This window comes from Pinus tabuliformis, chromosome 7, assembly GCF_031772625.1.
Source record: "Pinus tabuliformis cultivar Carrire ecotype Pingquan chromosome 7, CPIR1, whole genome shotgun sequence".
Taxonomy (NCBI): domain Eukaryota; kingdom Viridiplantae; phylum Streptophyta; class Pinopsida; order Pinales; family Pinaceae; genus Pinus; species Pinus tabuliformis.
In genome coordinates, this window is record NC_142293.1 from 974,713,953 (window position 1) to 974,738,513 (window position 24,561).

Sequence of the window (24,561 nt, forward strand, 5' to 3'; positions counted from 1 at the left end):
TGGTATTTCTCTTAATCCCACTAAAAGTGTCTTTGCTTTAACATCAGGCAAGCTACTTGGTCATATTATTTCTGAAGAAGGAATTAAGATTGATCCTAATAGAGTCAATGCAATTCTAAAACTAGATTTGCCAAGAAGTAGGAAAGAGATTCAATCTTTTCTTGGAAAGGTGAATTTTGTTAGGCGCTTCATTCCAAATTTTGCTGAAATAGTCAAGAATATAACAAGGATTTTGAAGAAAGGAGTGGACTTTAAGTGGACATCAGAAGGAAAGAAATCTTTTGAAGAAATCAATAAGGCACTTACACAATCACGGGTAGCTATCAGCCCAAATTTTACCAAGGAATTTCTTATTTTTACATTTTCTTCTCAAGAAACAATTGTTGGAGTTTTGCTACAAAAAGGAAAGCAAGGTATTGAACAACCTATTTCTTTCTTTAGTAAGACATTAGCACATGTTGAACTGAAGTACAATATTTTAGAAAAACAAGCTTATGCCTTGGTGAAAGCCATAAAAGATTTCAGAATATATGTTTTACATTCTCATATTGTCGCTTATGTTCCAAGTGCTATAATAAAGGATATCTTAACACAAGAAGACCCTGATGGAAAAAGGGGCAAATGGATAGCAAAGTTGCTAGAGTATGATATTGACATCAAACCTACCAAATTGGTGAAGGGTCAAGGCTTGGCAAAGCTAATGACTCAGTCAAATCTGGACTGTCTTGATATAAATTTGGATGCCCAAATTTCATAATTTTCTGAAAATGAGGAGGAATTGATCCAAATCAATGAGAAGTTCTTGGTTTCAGAATGGTACAAAGATGTGGCTTTTGTTCTTCAGCATAATAAGGCCCCTGAAAATTTAACAAAGTCCAAAGCACGATTTGTCAAGCTGAAATCTTTAAGATATTTTGTATATGACCAAAATTTGTTTTGGAAAGATGCAAGAGGGATTTTGTTAAACTGTCTCCTTGAAGAAGAAGTTGATAAAGTGATTGAAGAATTTCATAAAGGAGATTGTGGAGGACACCATTATTGGAAAGCTACTGCAAACAAGATCCTAAGAGCTGGATAGTTTTGGCCAACTATGTTCAGAGACATTTACAAAAAGGTAGCTACATGTCATGAATGCCAAATATTTGAAGGAAAGAGGAAATTTGTGCCTTTGCCTTTGGTTCCTATATATGTTGAAGCGCCTTTCCAGCAATGGGGATTGGACTTTATTGGAGAAATTCATCCCGCTTCATCAGGAAAGCATCACTGGATTCTCACAGCCACCGATTATTTCACCAAATGGATAGAGGTGATTCCAACAAGGCAAGCTAATGATTCAGTGATTATCTCTCTCCTAGAAAATAATATATTGTCTAGATTTGGTTTCCCAATGAAGATTATAACTGACAATGCTCAAGATTTTAAGTCTAAGAAAATGATTAATTTTTTTCACCAATATCACATCACTCTTGGGCATTCTACTGCTTATTATCAGCAAGGAAATGGCCTCGCTGAATCATCAAACAAAAGCATTGTAAGGATCATTAAGAAGGTGATGTAGGAAAACAAGAGAGCTTGGCATTTGAAATTTAAGTATGCTTTGTGGGCTGATAGGATTTGTACAAAGAGATATATTGGCACTTCGCCATATGAATTAGTGTACGGTAATGAAGCCATATTTCCAACATCACTTGGAGTACCTGTAATGAAACTAATTCAAGGATTAAAAAAGGAACCAAATGTTGTAAAAAGGAGAATCAATCAGCTGATAGCCCTACAGGAGAAGAGAAATGAAGTATATGACAGTCATCAACAGAGTCAGAACAGAATCAAGAATACATTTGAAAAAAAGATCAAAGAAGTTAGTTTCCAGATCAATGACAAAGCGCTGAAATGGGAGGCCAGAATCGAAGAAAAGGGTAAGCACGGTAAGTTTGAGAATTTGTGGAAAGGTCCTTATCAGATTGCTGCTTTCCATGGAAACAACACTTAAATTTTGTAGGAAATTGATGGAGAATCATATGCTAGAGGACCTGTTAATGGTAGGTTCCTCAAGAATTATCATTGTTGAAATATTATCACTTTCTCATAACATTATATATATCCATTTTATTAGTCTTTTTTTTTTGATAATAATGACAAGCTGAAATAGAAGGCTTAAGCCCAAGGTGAAGGCCCAAGAAGCCTAAAGAGGATGCTTGTCAAATAAATTTATGTTTACAATAAGAGGATAAAAGCACTGGACTTACGAGTTCTTAGTGTACCACAAGGGCACACTATTCCAAGTGGAGCCACTGTTATCACTTAAGAAAAATTTCAAAATTCTGAGCATCAGTTTTTTTTCAAAAGATTGGTGTCAGTCTTGGTCTAGTCTTTCCATGGTGTTTTAGAGTCTAAAGATTTAGAATAGAGTCTTGTTGGTATGGTTAAATAGGGTCAATACTCTGTTCTTGCCTATCCCTGGCCCCACATCACGCATAAATTCCATGTGTTAAGCTTATTTCAAGGTTCTTATGCGCTATGAAACTGTCTAGGAGTTTTCGTAGCGCAAAACCCAGTCTAGGTGTTTTCATAACGCAGAACCCAATCTAGGTGTTTTCGTAGTGCAAAACCCAAAATTTGCACTGGCTGTGCTACGAAATTAGGGATTCGTTCAGATCCGTAGCAAATCTCTTCCAGTTGTAAAATCTATCAAAATCCGTTATTTTTACATCATCAGTTGTCAGCCCATACACTTTTCCTATCACATTCAACCGCTTATTCTCATCATTAGGGTCGTTATGTGTCTTGGTACAATCAGATTGCAAGTTTCAAAAAGAAGCCAAGTATTCACAGTCATGATTATGTTTGGGTTCATGAATGAGGAGAAAATTGATAGGTTTTCAATTAGAATTCCTTGAAGATCAAGCAAGGCAGTTTTCAAGCGAGGCAGTGATCAAGATTGAGACAATGCAAGTTTCTTTTCGAATCTTTACTTTGCTGGAATTTCATGGAAGGGTCTACAGAAAGAAAATATCATAGGTCAGGCAGGTGTCTGAGAAATGAACTTGAAGGCTTAGATATCATACTAAAGAACAATGAAGTTGAACAAGCCTTCAAACAGGTTGGCTATTGGAGATTTTGTGAAAAACTTCAAGGAGGCCATATGCAAGTCACCAGGGAATTTGCATTAAATTTCACAGGATTGAATTTGAAAGTTGGGGTGCTTGAATTGCCAATTTATCCAAAGATTATATCTACAGTCACTAAGATTCCAAGGGGACATGAGAGATGGTTTTAAAATTTCAAGTTTGATATGGCCCCCTGCAAGGAATTTCTGAAGCCGAAGTTCTTTGATTTAGACTTAAACAAGTCAGTGCCTAGGAGTTTTGTCAAAGATTCATATGCTAATTTACTTACGTGCATACAGAGATACTTCACTGCAGGGGGAGGTATCATAAGGTGTATTCTTATCACTTCAAGCTTCTACTTCATTTCACTGGAAAGATATCTCTTGATTTGCCTTTCTATTTGTTTCGTAGCCTAGGCAAAATGTGTGACAAGGTTCAGTTGAGGAAGGAAGCCTGTGAGACCTTGTTGTTTCATCACGGCTTAGTCAAATTAATCATTTTGAATGAGCTCCAGAAAATAGATAGGGAATGGTCCATGTTCGTGTTTATGTCTGGCTTCAAGAATGAGACTGGTCTCAGTCCTCAGGCTACGAAGAGTTCTCCACCAGCAGTTAGTCATTGTGCAGAAACAAGATCAAGGAGATTCATGAAATTGAAGGCTAGGAAACAGGTAAAGGAGCCCACAAGATCACTAGAAATCCAAGGCACACCTCAACAGTCACAAAAAGGGAAAGGTCAGATAAAAAGGGGGTACAAGATAAATCTACAGGTGAAACGATCCAAAGAAGAGTAACCAGGAGCCAATTAGCTAAAGAAAAAGGCAAGACAGTGGTTACTGAGGCACGCCCGGTTGCAAAGGGAAGTTTGAATGATTTGCTTCAAGCTATTGACATTGAGGAGTCTCCTCTAGTTCGAGCAAACTTGATAGAAACAAGTAAAAGAAAAACCAGAAAGGCCAAAACCTCTAAAAAGCTCAAATTTGATGATCAGGTTTCTGAATTTTTTTTTAAGCCAAGAAGACCTGTGACAAGGCATTCAAAAGAGATACAAGAGATGCTGCCAGAAGAAAGTGAAATAGGGGAGGTAAAAAAATCTCATGAAGGACCTGTGACTTCATTAGAAACATCATCACATCTACATAAAAACGATAGAGGTAAGGAAGTTATCTCTCAAGACGAATATAGTTTTGAAGAGTTGAAAAAGAAGTTGAGGTTAGCAAATCTTGAAATTTCCAAACTGAGGAAAACCTCAAGGAAACATGCAATCAAGGAAGCTTATTTTAATAAAATGGAGGCTCTGTGGGAAGACAAAACGATTTCAATACCCGAGGTGGTCAACTTCCATGCTCAATACTACACCTGGTCATTCCCTGCAATAAAGGAAGCGATATACATCAGGAAAGTTAATACAAAACTGGGAGCTGGAATCAGAATTATGAAGAGGCAAATCAAGGATTTGAAGATACAACTAAGCCAGCATGAAGGACATCCTTAGCTAAGAAAAATCACACAGCAAGTAAGGCTAAGTCCTAAATTTTGATAAATTACCTTTTCGAAGTTTACCTTGAAGAATGGTGTCTATGCATTCAGTTTTGAACAGCTTCAGGACAGATGAAAAAGACATTTCAAGGAAAGAAATCTCAAGACAGTCAAATTTTGGCATTAAAACTGTGTTTTTGAAATTACACAGCAGTTTCGTAGCGCGCTACGAAATTGCTGTAGGTGATGCCTAATGCACAACAATTTCGTAGCGCGCTACGAAACTGCTGTAGCTGCATATTATGATTCAGTTGACCAATTTTCAGAGACAAAAGGGAAATATTTTTGAAAGGGAGTTTCTGAAAAGGATCATCTACAAAGTGTAAGCATCCAGCAAGGGCAAAACAAGCAGAGGAAAGACATATATGAACTCTAAGCTATTTGTTATAAAAGTGATCATTATTTCATAGCTAGTATTGTTCATGATGCTTCAAACAAGCATTAAAGAATTTTTTTTTTCACACGTGTATATGGGCAAGGTCTACAATGCATGAAAAACTAGATATTCCAATACATTTTTGTGTAATTAAGAAGAGCAACACGGATGATTGATTTTGAAGATCCTTGTGGAGACCAAAAGCAGAAAAGTAGGAGCAGTTTCCTAGTTTCCAGGAGTAGTAAAGAGATGAGGCATCAAGGGCGAGCAAGGAGTTTCAAACCTCCACCAAAGCTAAACTGAAGAAGGCCATTTGTCAGAGAATGAGTTTGAATCGTAATAAATGATACAACCAACATGATGAGGAGTCATACTCCTAATTGTTTTAGGTCTCTAGAACTGCCAATTAGCAGTCAGTTGCATTTAATAGTTAGTTTTATGTGTTAATAGGTGTCATAGTAGGAAGAATTCGAGTTCCCCTCATGCTGGAGGAGGAAACTCAGTTATGTAAGGAGCTCTATATATAAGAGAAAATCTGATGTATAAAGGGTTGGGAAATTTTAGAGAAACTTGGATATTGTGCTTTGTGTAAGACTCTGTTTTAGTAATACAATATTTGGCTTTGCTTCTCAGGAATCAGAAGGAATTCAATGTTCAGAATGTCTTAAATTGTCCTCTTCTCAGTATGTGCAATGGTATGAATGTGTGATTACTTAGAAATCACTGATTGTGCTCTAATTTCCTTCATACATTTATAGACTGTATTATCCTATATGTTTCTGATGTGTTCTAAATGTGTTGAATTCTAGATGCCCTGAATTCCATGTAAGGCTAACATTATTGTCATACTGAAACAATTTTGACTCCATAAGCCCAATGGATATTTTCTAATTGTGTTTCCACCATTTACACTTCTTCATTTGTTTCATAGAGTTATCCATCTTATTCATTATCAAAATCTTTAATCTTGTGAGAGAGCCCTCTCAGGTTGGGGAGGCTAAGCCTCAACCAAAAGTAGGTTTGAAACAATTACTCAAGGTCTACCTGATCATTAGCCTTTCAGGGGTTGATTTTGAGATAACAGAGGTGATGTTTTTTTTTCTGGTCTAAAGAATAATCTTATTTCCTTCATGATATTGGAAGATCATGGCTACACTGTGATATTTAGCAAAGGAAAGGTTTTCCTTTGACACATCACCATGGGATAGGTGAAGTAGATTAGTGCATGAGTCAAGAACTTGTATGCACTTGAGGTCGAAGATGCATGTAAAGTCTTGAAGAGCATGGATAAGGTTAGAGACTTGGTGGTTGATAGGGAGCATAATTTACCTCTCAAAATGGATGTTGTCTAGGTAAATCCTCTCTGCGGACAAAGACGATCCCTCTAGCCCAATGAGTGGGACTAACAACCAACGTGACAATCTACAAGACACTTTCCTAAATTACAGTCGAAATGAGAGAAGAGGAAGGAGACATATCTCGTTCTGATGCTATAATGCACTCCTTTGTTGAAGATCTTGATCGCTCGCTCTTTAGGCTCAATCCTTACTATTCAAATCATTTGAATACCTGCACAAGAGGCCAAAGACACATCTAAAAATACAAGTACAACAATCATAATCGAATGTAATCCACTTAATAGATCAAGGAGCATTAAGATAAATGATGCATTGACACAAGCATTAATGGAAAGTGAACCAACAGTTGTATATATCAATGAATGAAAGAGGAATCATACAACCTAATCCTTGATGTTAATAAGCCCTCCTTGAGTGAATGTCCAAGTCCAAGCTCAAGTTCTCCAAGCACTCCTTCTCCAAGCCAAAATGAATAGCATGTAGGCACTATCTCAGCATAAGGGTGAAAATAATCAGAGACCAACCATTTGGAAATGGAAGAGGATGAATATATAGGCAAGGAAAGGTAGTTAGGATCTCACAAAAGATAGGGGAAGGCCCTCATCTCAATGAGGAAGCTAATAGGGATAAGATCAAAGGGAAATATTAGGAGAATTCAACCACATCCACAATGAACAACCTCCAACTCATCATTCTAGAAGCCTCTAGATCACGAAGCTTCTTGTCCTCTTTGGGAAAACTTTCTTTTAGGGATCAACATGAGTATCCAAGTAAAACCCACACTACCAGCACGAGGCTAGTATGGTGCAACATGCCATCAGAATGAGTTTCTAGTGTGACAGTCGCGCTGACCCTAAAATTAGGGTTTTGAGCTTACTTCTTCAGGGAAGGCTCGAGGCATATTTTCATTAAGTCTTTAAGGAGGATATGGAATGCATATCAATATGGGTACACTGCATAATTGCCAATTTTTGGACACTCTGGGGTATGACACAAGGAAGTGCAAGAGGTGTGACAAAATATTGTGTAACAGATGCCCCCTAAAGCATGAAGGAAGAACAGGGAGTGATGGCTGAGATGATTTACGATCTTTTGCAAGGACGAGAACAAACACTGTCAGGAGACCTTCAAATCAAGGACACATATAAATATACATATCTGATATCAAAACATGAATATATGATATGGACACAGCCATCTGGATAGAAAGGACTATGTGAAAATATCCATGGCATGGGCACAACCATTCGAATGAAAAGGATTGTCTGGAAGTCTGAGATCCAAGGTATGAACGCAATTACCCGATATAAAAGGATCATCATCATCATAAATATAAGGTCCCATGGTATGGTTGCAACAATCCGTATAGAGGAAGCATGTATAAAATCATGAAAAATAAATAACTCCATGCAACCTCAGTTATATCAGACAAAACTCAGGGTCTTGCACTCCATCCCAACCCGATAAAAGTATGAATTCTAACATGCGAATGAATTTGTCGAAGTCGAACATGCTAGAAAACCACCTGATTACTCGCCAATGATGTGGACTGTTAACAGGCACGAGAGAAACCACCAATAATGACAATGGTCCTCCAGGCACAACAGTACAATTTGTGATGTGAAAATGAAGTTGAAGTCGAACACTAATGGAATCATCCAATGGAAAGACAATGATGAAAACCTGTCGTCATATGTGAAGAACTTGCCATTAAGGCATGCAAACTCTAAGGTACTAGAAGGGGGTCCCTAAGTCATCTTCCTGGATAATGAGATGAAGTCAACATGAAGTGACCCATTGAAGGAGGGCCATAATGATTCCCTCATCATCAACAAAAAACAAGGAATAAAGTGGAATAAATGAGTATGATTCAGAACAGTGGCAAAAATTCAAACAATGTATAGGTAATAAACTGCAAAGAGGACTTGTCTTGAACATCGTCGACACAACCTTGGAACGTGCAGAATTTGACTTAACATAAGACCAAGGGTCATGATGATGAAGTGGAATAGTCAAATCAGAGGAAAAAATGGATCACCCAAACCCGAAAGGAAAAGTAACTAAGTGAGGATATCCCAAACTCGACACGAGAAATAGATGAGTGTAATGTTCAAGAGCGACATGATGCTTATACAAGAGATGTTTCACTTTCATTTTTCCCCACTATTTCTAGCAAGTACCCCAATTATTTTTAATCACAAGCTTGAAGGGGATAGCATATGATTTTCGTATAAGTTCATTCTTCGAATGAATCTATCCTAGTAAGATTTGCGAGCCCTAGGAAGGAGAAACTTGGCCTCGTCATGGTGACAAGCCTTTCATCGTTTAATTTTTATGAGTATGACAGAAGAATAACTCGGTGTCTTTTTCATATTTAGAGAGTTTGAAAAAGATACGAAAAAGAAAGCTCCATCATGTCTATTTTCGTAATTTGTCTCTCTAACCCGAAAAGGTAGAAAACAATATTTGAGAGAACCTCTTGACCATGTCGACCAAGGTGTACCTTTTTCGTAAATAGTCAATCCCAACCTGAAAAAAGGGATAAACGTATATTGAGATGACATCAATTCATTTAATTTAATGAATTTGAAAAGACAAGTAATTGACGCTCTTTTCATATTTCGAGAGTCAGAAAGAGCTTAAAGATGACTCTAGGGGGGTTCCTTTTTCGTTTATTTTAAACGAGTTCGAAAAAGAGAAAAAACAAAAAAACTTGTTGAATGAGTAAAAAATGATCACTGTTACCACCAAAAAGATCTTGTAACTACACAAAGACAACCACATATCACTGATATCGAGAAAAATAATAAAATACTGGCAAAAATGTGTTTAAAACTTATAAATAGACCAAAAGTAAAAAAATTTTTACCATTTCACTTGGAGTAAATTGGAGAGTGCATTTTACCCCATTTTCCTTGATTCTTCAGGCAAGAAGTGTGGGACATCCAGGGCACCATTTCATGAACTGTCAGCTACAAATAATATCTCTTCCTTTTCTCTTGCTTTTCATACCGATTTCATGCAATTTCATAGGAATTTTAGCCGATTAAGAGGAGGATTTTCATTTTTAAAATCGGGGGTCACTAGCACGAGTCTGATCATCAGATTCACATTGATCACCCCTGAGCCCAAAAGGATTCCTCACTACCAGTGTGAAAATAATTATTTCGCGTTGGACGCAGAGTGGAAAATAGAAAGAGAAATCCTCTCTCTTGATCGGATTTTTTATGATTTCGATATGTGGAAATGAATCTAAACATTGTTTATGGGTTGTTTGCAAGATATTTCAATAGAAATGGCCGTTGAATGGAATGAAAGTGGCCATGAGGCAAAATATCACCAAGCTGCCCAAAGCGTTGAATGTGTTACTTCTCTAAGGGACTGCGGATTACTAAAGTTCTTTTCAAACCCTAGGACTCAAAGCTCAAAATGAGTTGTTAGAATATCTAATTGGACTATGGGATGTTGATCAATAGATCTTCATCATTGGATATCAAGAACTAGAGCTGGAAGTAACTAATATCTAATCCATCACTAGATTATCCAGAAGAGGGGAGAGAGTCCAACTCTTTGGAGCTTGTACTAGAGGTGAGAGCACCAACACCTTGATCAGAAGGCATTGCCTGGGTGCATAGACAACTGTGAGAAGGAAGGTGAATATAGAAACCATTGACAACCTTCCCTTGAGGACGATTTTACACACCATGGCCCGTATAAGTGGGGAGAAGGCGTTGCATGAGACAACGGAGTCACAATTCCAATACGCAGTGGATTGTCTTGCTCCAACAATGTTCAACTGGAGCGAAGGACTACTGGTCAACATGAAGAGACAATTGACCAAAGGGAAGTTAGGAAACTTGAATCAGTTCGACATTGGATCAATTTTGGTCACTTTATTTATGGAGCATGTGCCCCTATTTCGATACCAATGGCTAGAGGTGGACGATCTAGCTCCACAAGATCTGAGGTTGCTTAGATGGAGTGAGATCATGCCTCGAGGAGGGAAAGGTCAATGGATGCATTTCCCTCCGACATTCTTTGGTTGCCTATGTAAACAACTAATCATTTTGGATGACTATACCTATGTGGGCATGGACTTCAGAGGAGATCCAAATCTTCCTCTACCACCAGGTGCACAATGGACCGATGTAGGTAAAACTTGTTTTTTGAAAATTTTCAAGTTTTATGATTTTTTTTGTTTGAAGAGTATCTGAGAGTTTACTTGTGATAATTTTGAAGATGTAGGATAGGAAAGGCCTCCTGGCATGTTTCCAATATCATGGTGAGTAGCACGTCAGATAGAGGATGCTCTATATGAGGAAGGAGCAAATCTTATGGTAGAAATGGAATGAAATCTAGAAGTGATTACTCAGGGAATTCTAGAGTATGCGACTACAGATGATGTGCCACTGCGGTACCAGAGGCATACAATAGGAGTGTCTACAAGATTGCGTTGGTTGTTAGGCCGATTGAACAGGGTGGTCTCATGCTATCGCGAGCATCATGTGGGTGAATAGCCTATCCTAGTCATGTTTATCTGCTCTATTGTAGGCTTTGAAAGCCATGTGTCCTAGAACACTTATTTTTTGAGATTTTGATGAAAAAACTCTGAAAAACTATATATATATATATATATATATATATATATATATATACACACACACACACATGTCACTAATATCACGACGAGTAGCATGTCAAATAGAGATGCTCTATATGAGGAAGGAGAAGATCTTATGGTAGAAATGGAACGAAATCTGAAAGTGATTACTCAAGGAATTCTAGAGTATGCGACTATAGATGACGTGCCACTGCGGTACCAGAGGCATACAGTAGGAGTGTCTACAAGATTACGTTGGTTGTTAGGACAAGTGATCAGGGTTGTCTCATGCTATCGTTAGCATCATGTGGGTGAATAGCCTATCCTATTCGTGTTTATCTGCTCTATTATAGGCTTTGAAAGCCATGTGTCTTAGAACACTCATTTTTTGAGATTTTGATGAACAAACTTTGAAAAACTTGATAGATACATATATATATATATATATATATATATATATATATATATATAGAGAGAGAGAGAGAGAGAGAGAGAGAGAGATACACATATGCATGTTTCTATTGTCTACTTATGTGTTCATATATCATGATGATGTGATCGATTTTTTTTATAAGTGACGCAAAAATCTATCTAAAACATAATTTGCTAATGCATCTGTTAATGTATTCAATTTTCGTGGAATGGGTTGATATATGATATAATCAAAATTTATTTCCAGTAATCTAACACGTAGATACATATGCAAAAATTGTTGATTTCTTATTGAGTAATGACCATTTAATTGTAGCACAAGTTGTGAATCTAACTTAACAACTAAATTTCTAATTCCAAGAGCAATTTCTTTTGATAACAGTTCAATAACTGCATTGTACCCAACAATATTATTAGTTTTTCATCCCAGGAAAATACCTTGTAAATTGATCAACTCGTCATTTGGGGAAAAGAGTGCCCAAACTGCGGAGGATAAGTTTCGTGTGCTACGACAAGCACCATCAGCAAAACCAACATAATAATTTGACGGCATCTACGAACTGAGTGGAACACAAGGTAAGCAGAGGAAACATGCCTGCAAAGTAAACAATCACACCAAAAAATAAAAAAAATCACACAAATGAATTCACACACTACTGTACAAAAGTAATTACACAGAACTCATGCATAATACTTTTTTAGATAAAGCCCATTGCGGGGTTGTGCTAATGCATTACCTTCGTAGTCATCCAGCTCATAGGCGCATTTTTTCAAGACATGTTTAATGATGTATGGGCCATGCCACATAGGTTAGAACTTCCCAACTCCCAACTTATCGTTGGCTTGGTCATACAACAAGACCAAGTCACCTTTAGCAAAAACTAGTGGAGAAACAATTTGATCATAATGAGCTTTAACTCATTTTTTCTGTGCTTTGATAACCATCATAGCAATACAATGGGTCTCATCAAGCCTCTCAACATAAAGTAACTATTCCTCTTCACGTGAGTTATTGGGGAGTAGCTTGATAGCTAGTTTTAACAAATGAATCTCACACTCGATAAGGAGTGTCGTCTCTAAACCATATACCAACTGGAATGGAGTGAAACTAGTGGATGTGTTAGCTGAGGTTCGGTAAGCCCAAAGGGATGAGAACATCATGAGATGCCAATCATTTTTATGCTTCCCAATGGTACATTGAATCATAGTAATTAAGACTTTATTAATCGCTTCAACTTGGCCATTGGCCTATGGGTAGTAATGAGTTGAGTTGTCATGGCGAAGACCCAACTAGGTAGTAAGCTCTGCCATCATGTACTAACAAAAATATGATCTGTGATTAGTGACAATGGCTTGAGGAACGCCAAAATGGGCCATGACATGGTTAAAGAGGAACTGAGCAGTATTTGTACAGTCAATATTATATGTGGGCGTCGCCTCGACCCATTTAGTAAAATAGTCGTCGACGATGATGATATAGCCATGCCCCCCATCCAAGCAAGGGTTACAAGTCATGAAATCTATTATCCATTTAGATAATGTGCCAAAGGTAACAAATGGGTGTAAGGGTGCTGGTCGGGCACACTGTTTGTTGTTATAAATCTGACACTCATGGCACTTTTGAACTACCAAAAGGCAATATTTGAAGATAGAAAGCCAGAAATAATCGACGCAAAGGATCTTCTGAGGAGTGTAATAGCCTGACATGTGACCACCACATGCCCCAGAGTGATAGTCATTCAAGACTCGTTCAGCCTCTTCAAGTGTTAGACAACTGCGAAGAAAAAAATCAACACCGACTCAGTACAACATATCAGCAATAATCTGATAAGGTTGAGATTGATACCGAATGTGACGTTAGTCAGATCGAGACAACTCAAATTAGAAAGTTTGGGCCTGAAGATAAATAATGATATCTCCGTACCATGGGTCGATAGTGGTGATGAGAAACAAAGTTTCATCAAGAATCTTCTCAGTAAAATCAGTGGAGGTTTTTGCAGAAGGAAGGGGGTAGATCAATTCGACAAAAACTAGTGACTTCTTTGATTTGGTGGCAGTAAACTCCAAATCAAACTCTTGCAGGATAACAATCCATTTAGGTTATTTTACCCCAAGAAATTGATGAGTCAAAATATAAGTCATCGAGTTACAATCAGAAATCACTGTGGTCTTCCGTAGAAGAATATAATGGCAAAATCGTTGAACATCATGGACTATTGCCAAGGCAAGCTTATCAACATGAGCATATCAAGTTTCCGTGTCAATAAGATTTCAACTCAAATAATAAACCACATGTTCATTTCCATCATCATCATCCTAGACTAGTACCATAGCAATGGTACTGTTAGTCGCGACCAAGTACAGGAAATAATCGTGGTGGTAACTAGGGGGATGCATTAAAGGATCCCTGATGAGTGTTTTCTTTACAGAATCGAAATATTATTGGGAAATTTCATCCCAAATGAATGGGATCCCATTCTTAAGAAAGAGAGTAAATCCCTTGGCAAGCTCAGCGTAATTAGAGACAAAGCAACGAAAAAAATTGGCCTTCCCTTGCAAACTCTGCAATCGGTGCAGTGATGAAGGAGAGGGTAAATTTACAATAGCCTCAATTTTCAGAGGATCTATGTGAATGCCTTCTTTGGACACAAAAAATTCTAGGAGCCAAACAAATGCGATGCAGAAGATAAATTTATGTAGATTGAGATGAATATTATAGTGTCGACGATGTAAAAAGATTGCTCGTAGATGGTCTGGATGGTCACAATGCTTAGCAAAATGAGCTAGTGAGTCATCTAAATAAGGTTGAAAAATTTGTTTAATATCATGAAAGGCATATGAAATTTTTCTCTGGAAGATAGCACAAACATTTTTGAGACCAAAAGGGAGCTTCTTATAAGAAAAAGTCCCCGATGGATAGATGAAAGAAGTTTTGTGTTGATCAACGGGCATGATGTTAATTTGATTATAACCATAAAAACCATCCATAAAAGAGAAGATTTCACTCCAAGTACACTCATCAATGATTTGATCAATAAAGGGAGTGGGAAATTGTCTTTAGGGCATGCACAATTGATATCGCGGCAATCAACACAAACTCGGATTGTTCCCTACTTTTAGTAATAGGTACTATATTAGAAACCTAGTCTACCAATGGGATAGGGTAAATAAAACCAACCTTTAGAAGTTTTTTAATTTCTCGATTAATAGCAACGGCCATTTTGGGATGCACTGGACAGAGTCATTGAGGAATAGCTTCGCATTAGGATACTTAGGTATTTCATGCACCACTATAGCCGGATCAATGCATTTCCTCATATGACCAAGCGAAGACATTGTGAAATTATTTAAAAAGGTCAGTGTAAACCCCAATCTCTTCGGGAGAATAGGAAACCCCAATTTGAATGTTCTCGACAATTCCATGTTTAATGGAAATGTTGATGGGCATGGTTGCAGTAATATTTCACATATTGCCTTCGGAAAAAAATCCATGCACCAAAATAGGTGTTTGAATTGGATGCATCGGGTTATGAGAAACAAAAGCCTCAAGACACGAAGGAATCTCAATAAGACTTGGAAGAAACGCGGAATGATGATGGGCATCATTCCAAGGAGTTTCGTCAAGATACATAACCTCAACAATACTCTTGTTGGTGGGTAATATATTGTTCAAGGGATCTGGAGAATCCTAAGAACCAAGATAAGGAGATTGCGAATACATATCTAGGTGCATACAAAGAATAGTATGACTTTCTGAAGCAGGTGAAGCCAAGACAACTTCTTGATAGGCTTGTTAGAAAGGAATTAATGGCATAACATCACCAAAAGAATCAACTTGATTTGGAGTATGTATGATCCATGGATCATTGGAGGTAGAGATCATGTTGATCAAGGTGATCAAGGTGATCAAGGTGGGAGAGAAAAAGTTCCCATTAAAGAAGAATATTTGAAAAGACCTGCCCCCACACTCTCATATGGAATATTGGTATTTCCCACATATGGTACATTTCCATTTGAAGCACCAGAAGATAAAAAGGACAACTAATCTACGGTGACAATTTTAGATTCATGAGGAAAATGAAGCACCCGAAACAAAGAGGACACCACACAAAACATGGCATGGGTCCAACTTCACCCAAGTAGAAGGTTGTAATTCAGATTTGCATCTAAAACCTCTACTTCTAACTCGACAATTTTCCCTTCCAATATGATGGGAAAACTTGTGAGAATACCATAAGGATGGGAGCCTCTGCCATCAAAGGCTTCTAAGGTGTTCAGGAACTGGTTACGAGGTGGAGAGCTTATGGATTTCCAACACGAGACAAGCGTGATGCAAGTGGAAGAACCTTCATCAATGAAAGTCTGATGAATCTTCTTTCCTTTTATAATGACTTGAATAAATAATGCAATTTGACGAGGAAGATGGTTTTTTAGATCGAAAGTGATCAAGTTCGAATCAACAAGATCAATGCCTCCTATAGAAAATAATAATGATTTCCGCTGCTTTGGAAAAGTTTGGAGAAATTCCAAGGCAGACATCGCCGAGGGCGCTTGAGCTAAATCTTCGATAATACTGTAATGTTGAGCAGCTCTAGCGTTTGGATTATAGGATGACTTCCAGAGCACACCTTTAGTAGGTAGTCGGATGACAGAATCATTATTAAGTCTTTCTATATGGAGAAGACCAGAACTATGTGGAGCAGAAATAGAAGGTGTATCAGTGACTTCCTTTTCCATCATCTTCTTTTGAGGAGTTTGATAATCTTTTGACCTAGTGGCAACAGCAATAGGCAATGTGCCACTCATGTAAACCTGAGAACCTGATGAGGCACATGATTATGGTTGGTCTAAAAACTAAGTTTGTTGAGAATGAAATGGCTCTTTTAGTACAGTTGGGATCCCTTTCAATAAATGACTAACTTTTGCACGATGGGGACAATCCTTGGTGTAATGATCTTCCTCACAAATGAGGTGAAATGTGAGGCAAGGATATTTCGGCTTACATTTGGAGGCTTCGTCAGCAGATGGCCTAGGAGAATCCTGTTTCGAAGTATCAAATTTTGATTTACCTTTACCCTTTTTCTTATCTTTTGAGACTTTGTTTTCTGTGGTAGACTGAATGACATTAACCTCAGAGGTTTTACCAGGATTTGATGGGGTTTTCGAAGGAGGATTTGAACCAGTATTCAACAAGGATTTTGCTTCGAAGAAGCTTTAATGGAAGTTTGAGATACTAATCCAATTATACCATCAAAAGGTGGTACATATGAAGACTTTGAAGATGCTGGATCCGAAGATGGCCTTGGAGCATCAGGAAAAATTTCATACAGTGTGCTAGATTGGGAATAAACCAAATCCAAATATTGGGCATGCGAAATGGCTTGATCCTTAATAACATAATCACCCATTGCTATATCTGCAACGATTTTGTTTACAAATGACTTGGTGAACCATTTGGTTAACAACTCATCAAGGATTTCAAACTTGATGAGGTGACACCCACATCTCCATTCATGGATGAGATCAGAGATATGGGTTGCAATATCCTATTTCAAAGATATAAGCAAGTGGGTACTAATTTCATAATGAACGGGAAACTGGAAGTGAGTGAGGAAGGTAATGGCCAAAGAATTGAAATCTGCATAGGTACTTCAAGGCAATTCAATGTACCACTTTGCGGAAACACTTATCAAGGTCCATTGAAAGAGGCGGAGATGAATAGAATCATCAACATAGGAATTGGAAGTACACCATAAGTGATATGTCATCACATGGGCCTAAGGTTCTTCTTTAGATTTTCCTTCAAATTTGGGCCAATCGCAAGGAATCTTAGTGGGAAATGGAGGCAAATAAGGCAAATGATGTATTAGATCATTAGTAAGCCTCCAGACATCAAGCAGTTCCAACATCTCTAGAAACGACAATTGTGGGTTAAAGGGCATATAAGGTCTTTGATAAGGCCCAGTTTGTGGGTTCCAACCTTGTTGGTAAGGGTTTTACCCCCAAAGTGGAGAAATTTTGACCATAAGGGGCTTGATTTTTCCCCCACTAAGGGATACCTTGACCATAAGGTGGATTCTGCCCAGGGTAGGGTTGATATTGACCTGCCATAGGCCATTGATAACCATAAGGTGGATAAACATTATGCGCGGCATATGGATTGTAAGGTTGTTGCAACTGCTGACCCTAGTAATAGAGCTACTGGCCTTGCTTCTGTAGGGGTTGGCCTTGTGTCTGTAATTTTTGACCTTGTTGATATAAAGGTTGGGTTTGTTGCTGCAAGGGTTGGCCTTGTTGCTACAATGGTTGACCTTGCAAATACAATGGTTGATTGGGTTGCTGGACAAACTATGTTTGTTGCTACAAAGGTTGTTGAAACTAATACGAAGATTGCCCCTGTTGCTATGAAGGTTGCCCCTGCTGCTACAAAGGTGGCCCCTACTGCTGCAAAGGTTCTCCTTGTTATTGTAAAGGTTGTTGAACAACTGCTTGAGGGATTCCTTGTTGGTACTAGTAAGTTCCAATTGGGATTTGACCATATGCATTAGGAAGAGGATTTTTACCAAGTTTCACATGAGGACCTACTTGTGTAATATAAGGTATCTGGGCAGTATAAGGTTGTTGATATTGGACATTACTAGCTTTACCTAGAATAGATGATTCATCGGGATTAGGAATACCATTAATAGGTTGACTCACTCCAACCATGTGAGGTTGTGATCCACTCACATGGGTTCCACCTGAAACAAGATGGATATTTGGAATTTCCCCCCATGCTAGGAATGAGGTAGTGGTACATTTTGTCCACTTGATGGGGGAATTGAGGAACTTATAGACGTATAAATCGAAACTGTCGGTTGCACTGAAATGGAAGGTTGAAACAAAAGTAATGGTTGTGATATAATCATCAGTTGAATCAAAACTGAAGTAACGATAGTTTTTACAGGGATATGGGAGGTCACGTTAGGAATAAACAGACCAGAAGTAGGCATAGCATTTGATGACCAAATTGGATTTTGGTATAATGAAGAAGAACTGGGAGTTCCAAAGTTGAGCCAAGGTTGTATAACCATGTGGAAGCATATGCCTATTGATTTAAGGAGGTGGTTGAGATGGAACTCTTCCTACATAAGGAAATCCTTTCGGAGGAAAGTCATATTAAGAATCATTATTGACACTAGGAGTGTGAGTAGTGGAGACTTCCATAGGACCTTGAGGAGAGGTTGGAATCTCACCTTCTGAAGCCATAGGTGGAAACAATTGGCGAGGAGGAATCTGAGATGGACGAGGAGATAAATCCAAAGGAACACCAAGTTAATCGTATGGACTACAAGGATGTTGAGGATATATCACAAATGGATGAAAAGGTGGATTCAAAGGGTATAAAAAAAACCTCTATGGACTCTCAGAGGTTTCCAGATCAGACTCCTGAGATGACGATGAGGCTCGAGTTGGAGGACGAGAAGCAAGGGGTTGGATACTTGGGACAATTCCAAGTTCAAAGCCTTGAGCTTCAAGTGATTGTGAAAGTTCAAGATAAACTCCTTGTGAAGACCCTTCAGTATCAGACGATGAAGGGGAACTGTGAGTTCAACGCAATGGTTAAGCCACGATGACTTTCTCTCAAGAGCAGAAGGAGAAGAGATGATTCATTAAGGGCTATTTAAAATTAAAATTTACAAGGAATTACTCAATGTGAGGCAAATAAACAACTACATGTGTTCAACATATTATCGTTAGCAGTTAATTTTATGCCACAAAACAACAAATAAATAAAAAAGGGTAATGCTAGGCAAGAGGGTTTACCAAGTATCTGTGAAATTTTATATACACCTTAACCGAAACCACGGACTTGACGTACGATGACTGATCTTCCTGAATGATGTGTTCAATGTATCACGCTTACAAGGTGGCTAACTCAGTTACCTATGGCTAAAGGATCGCAGCCTATTCGGGTCTCCCAATATATACTCAACGATACGAGGAGCACAATTCTGTGTTAGTGTTGTCTAATGCATAACTGTTTGGTGAGAGAACTCCCATATACTTGACATACTGAAGTGCCTCCTATATACCTAAAAGTATTGGAGAACCTTCAATATACTTCCATACTAGAAAGGGATTTCACTCCCGAGATACAATGTAGGCAGTTAACAACAACTTCTATGTTTAAAGATGTTGGAACATGTCTGTAGCCTAGACCTCTAGATATTTGTGTTAGGTAACAACTGCTCCTTAGGTTAATTGAAGTAAATTTTAAGTTTATCTTGAATTAGGTTTCAATTTTATGGCTCAACGATGTCACATGAATTCCTATAATGCAACTAAATGAGAAAAATGAAATCTTTTCATTCGATGAAGGTTGAACTAATGAGGGAAGAGAGACAACCAAACAAATGCATCAATCAAGCAAAATACATCAAAATATAACTCCCTAAATTTTCCAATGCAATATGTAAAAATGAAAATTACTTTTTCACTTTCACTAACAAATGCAACACCAAAATGCAATCTTACGAGAAAAAAATCACTTTTCTTTCACTAAGATGCACTAATCTTTTTGTTCTTTTCCTTTCACTTTGATTCAAAAATACAAACTAATGCATAAGCAAAGGGAAACATGCAATTGAAAACAACTAAAATGAAAATTTCATTCACTTTTGGTTTCAAATACAAATCATTTCAAAAATACTTAAATGAAGAAAATCCTTTCACTTTTGTTTTCGAAACAATGAAATGAAAACAAGAATTTGCTTTTAGTTCCACCAAAGCAAACAATTGTTTCATACATTTAACAATGGAATAAGAGAAATTTTCAAAGTACCAAAATGATCCAACACTAATGAAAATAAATTCACAAACATGAACCGAAAGCAACTTGAAAATGGTGTCCTGGCTACAACAAAACTCCTGGATGGAAGCAATCAATCTCACAGAGACAAGCCAAGTGATGAGTAAAGGGTGACCTAGACCTAGAAACCCTAGAAGGCAATAACGCTTCAATCACACATCAATGAAATCCAAGAGACAATTGCAATCAAAAAAGGACAAAAACCAAGACAAACACACTGTAATTACACTGGAAAATCACTCAAATAGGTTGAAAACCACTAAAAACAAGAAGAAACCCTAATTTTGTTCTATCCTCTGGGATCAACGCACTTGTTAAAGGAAAAAGGGTGATGAAAGGCAGAGCAACGTGACTGTAAATTCAAAATCAACATTCACAATGCTTCTTTCAGAGCATAAAATGCGTTCGGTGAGGAAAATAAGGAAAAAATAAAAAATCTTCAAAATCAGAGCAGGCTCAACACTCTCAAGCAAAAACCAGTGACTGCATAAATCTACAGTGATGCACACAAGCCAAGAAATCGACGGTTGGTCAAACTCATCAGAGAATCTGATTGAAGGAATGGATGGAGAAGTTATAGCTTCCCTAGTGGAGTCGCCATTTTGTTGCCTAGGTAAATCATCTCCGAGAACAGAGACGATCTCTCTATCCCAGTGAGTGGGACTAGCAACCAACATGACAATCTACGAGACACTTTCCTAAATTACAATCAAAATGAGAGAAGAGGAAGGAGACCTACCTCATTCTGATGCTATAACGCTCTCCTTTGTTGAATATCTTGATTGCTCACTCTTCAGGCTCAGTCCTTCCTATTCATAGCATTTGAATACCTACACAAGAGGCCAAGACACAATAAAGTATACAAGTACAACAAGCATAATTGAATGTAATCCACTTAACATATCAAGGAGCATTAAGATAAATAATGCATTGACACAAGCATTTATGGAAATTGAACCAAAAATTGTATATATTAATGAATGAAAGAGGAAGCATACAACCTAATATTTGATGTTAATAATCCCTCCTTGATTGAATGTCCAAGTCCAAGATCAAGCTCTCTAAGCACTCCTTCTCCAAGCCAAAGTGAATAGAATGCAGGCACTATCTCAGCATAAAGGTGCAAACAATCAGAGGCCAACCATTTGGGAATGGAAGAGGATGAATATATAGGTAGGGAGAGGTAGTTAGGATCTCACCAAAGATAGGGGAAGGCCCTCACCTCAAGGAGGAAGCTCATAGGGATAAGATCAAAGGGAAATATTGGGAGAAGTCGACCACATCCACAACGAATAACCTCCATCTCATTATTATGGAAGCCTCTAAATCACAAAGCTTCTTCTCCTCTTTGGGAAAACTTTCCTTTTAGGGATCAACATGAGTATCCAAGTAAAACCATGTTACCAACATGAGGCTAGTATGGTGCAACCTTCCATTAAACATGAGTTTCTAGTGTCACAGTCGCGTTGACCCTGAAATTAGGGTTTTGAGCTTACTTATTCAGGGAAGGCTCAAGGAATGTTTTCATTAAGTCTTCAAGGAGGATCTAGACTGCATATCAAGATGGGTACACTACATAATTTCCGAGTTTTTGGAACTCCAGTGTATGAAATAGGGAATTGCAGGAGGTGTGACAAAATACTATGTAATAATGGAGCCTCAGCAAGTTGTGGAGCAACCACAATTGGATAAGAAGAGAGGAGACAAAGTGGAAACATCCACTCAAACAGAGACCTACAGTAGGGGGGTATTTCAAGCTAGGTACACGAAGGGAGCACATGCATCCATACCTCCAAGTGTGAGGTGAGGCAATGTGAAGCAATAGTCCCAAGAGTTGGAGAAATTTGGGTAGGGTCCATTGAGGTGTTTTTGTCTCATGGATCATTACATTCCAACGGGGGCCCACAATATTTAGTAGAATGAGGATCAATGTCAATCAGATACTAAGGAGTGTAAATCATTTTTGACAATAGAGTAGGAGGCTCAGTAGTACAGTCAACAACAACACAATTTCCCAATAGACAGTTGCAGATTGATTCAGTGATTATTTTTATTTTTTATTTTGGATGCTTTTATGTTGCAGATGTTGCAGTAGCAACCAAAAAAGTGAGAAGTGTTGCTTGCAATACATTTCAAAGGTTATGGATCGGGGTAGATGTGAATCCCTTTATTGTTGAGAGGGAGTGTTGAAAATGGCAATAAGAAAATCCTGATTTAATTTCCGCTTGAATTAAATTAGGAGAAAATTATAATACCACATCAAAAGATAACTTGTATGAGTTAACTAAATTAGTTTCACTTATTTGGCTGAATTAATTTGAGTTGAGGGCCTAACTTGAGTCATGTAGAGTGGTTCCTAAATTTTGGGAGAATAGGTTGAGTTTAATTTGAGTTGTCATAATTTAATTCAGTTAAACCGAGTTAAAGTCAGTTAAACTAGCTCCAATTGTTGGAGGAACTAGTAGGAGGTCTAGCAGTGGGGTGAAACTTCTGTGTTCAACCAATTAACTGATAAATCATCCATAATTAACTCATGCTTGCATGAAATTCAAGTTAACTAGTTGATATTGGAGTTCAAGGGAAGTGTAATATAAGTTGTATAATTTTCCAAGTTGTATGGGTGGTGCATGTAGTCAGAGAAGGGCCTATAGGGATTGCACAGTTTTGGATGAGCAATTTCTGTAAATAATAGGGGATAATTCCAAGGAAAAAACACAAGGAAATAAGAGCTTGGAAGGTAGTATAATTATCTAAGTATTGGTCATAATCAACTTGTGAGGCATTGAGATATATTATACTTGTGTAGAGATTGTCCAGGCTTGAACAAGCATTATATTTCTTCTCTATTTTCTGATCTAATGCAATATAGACAGGAAGGTATTTTGAGTAGAAAGCTTTCCCCTTAGATAAATCTCTAAGCATATGTGATTGAATCTTATCTCATGTTTATGTTTTGATTTCTCGATTGATTAATTGTTTCCGCTGATGAGTAGAGTAGATTCAAGTCTTTTGTTTTATCAAATTACATAAGCAATTTGAATCTACAAGGAATTTCTACATAGGGTTCCAAATTAGGTCATAATGCAAAAAAATATTGTGTTTGTATAGCTCATATAGTAGGTTATTTTCTCCATTATTGTAATCATAATAAGCTCTTAGGAATGTGCTTGGGGAAGTTGTCTCATATGGATTGGAGGTCATGATAACCTTCCTATGGAACATGAAGTATTTCTCCTATAAGTACATGTACATAAGGGAAGGAGTTCTATAATTAAGCCTATATTCTACTAATGGCCTAAGCTAGATATTTTTTATTTCCAACTTATCCACCTACTTTTCGCTTTTGATAGTTTTATCATCCTCCTTATTCATTTATGTCATCCATTGATCCCATTTGGCTCTATGAATTTCCAATGTTCTACCCATTTACCTCTAGGGTTCCTGACAATTTGTTGGTGTTCCCTAATAGGAATTAGTCCTTCATCATAGACAACTAGTATTCCATTCCATTTATCCTATTTATCCTTCTCCCACTAGCTTGGGAGGTACACCAGAACTTCTTGATCATTCATCAAGGTAGGATATATTTGAGTGGAAAGTCCAAACAATTCAAGACTTTCATGCCATGTTTAAAAAACCATTTCTTGGGTTTCCCTCCTAGGTATTTCCACTTGCATTGTTTCCCTTATCTCAAGAAGATGTTCCCATGATTCTTTTGTGGCAAGGAAACTTGTTTCCAAAGTAAGGAATTCCAACTTTTCAAAGGGCCTCTCTTCTCGTAGTTCACCCCTTAATAGATTGATTGAGGTTTGAAGCTTTCTTATTTTCCTTTCAATATTTTTTTCTTGTAAGAAGACTTGATGTATACAAAGGCATAAATAATTGGTGTTATCTTGGGTGGTTGGGTGGTGTGGTTGTTATCTTTCCTACCCAAGTTCATTTCCCTACTAGTGACATGATGGGCTATAATTACTTGAGGTCAATTAGGGTTATTTCGAGTGGTTGGGAAGAATAGTTGTTATCTCCCCCACCCAATTTCAATTCCCCACTAGTGACATGAAGATGAGAAATATTGTTTTAATCGCTAAGTTCCTATGAGTATTATTGTATTGACCCTCACTCTCACCCTTGGTCCAAGAAAGAGGATGATTTCCCTTGAAAAAAAATGCATAGGCATAAAAGAAAGAGTACCTACTACTTTCCTCTGCTTTCTGACCTTGGAGGTTTCCTTCAGCTATGGGGTAGTAATATCTTCTTGTACTTATGGTGGTTTTTTATGTGTTGAAACCCATTCTTCCT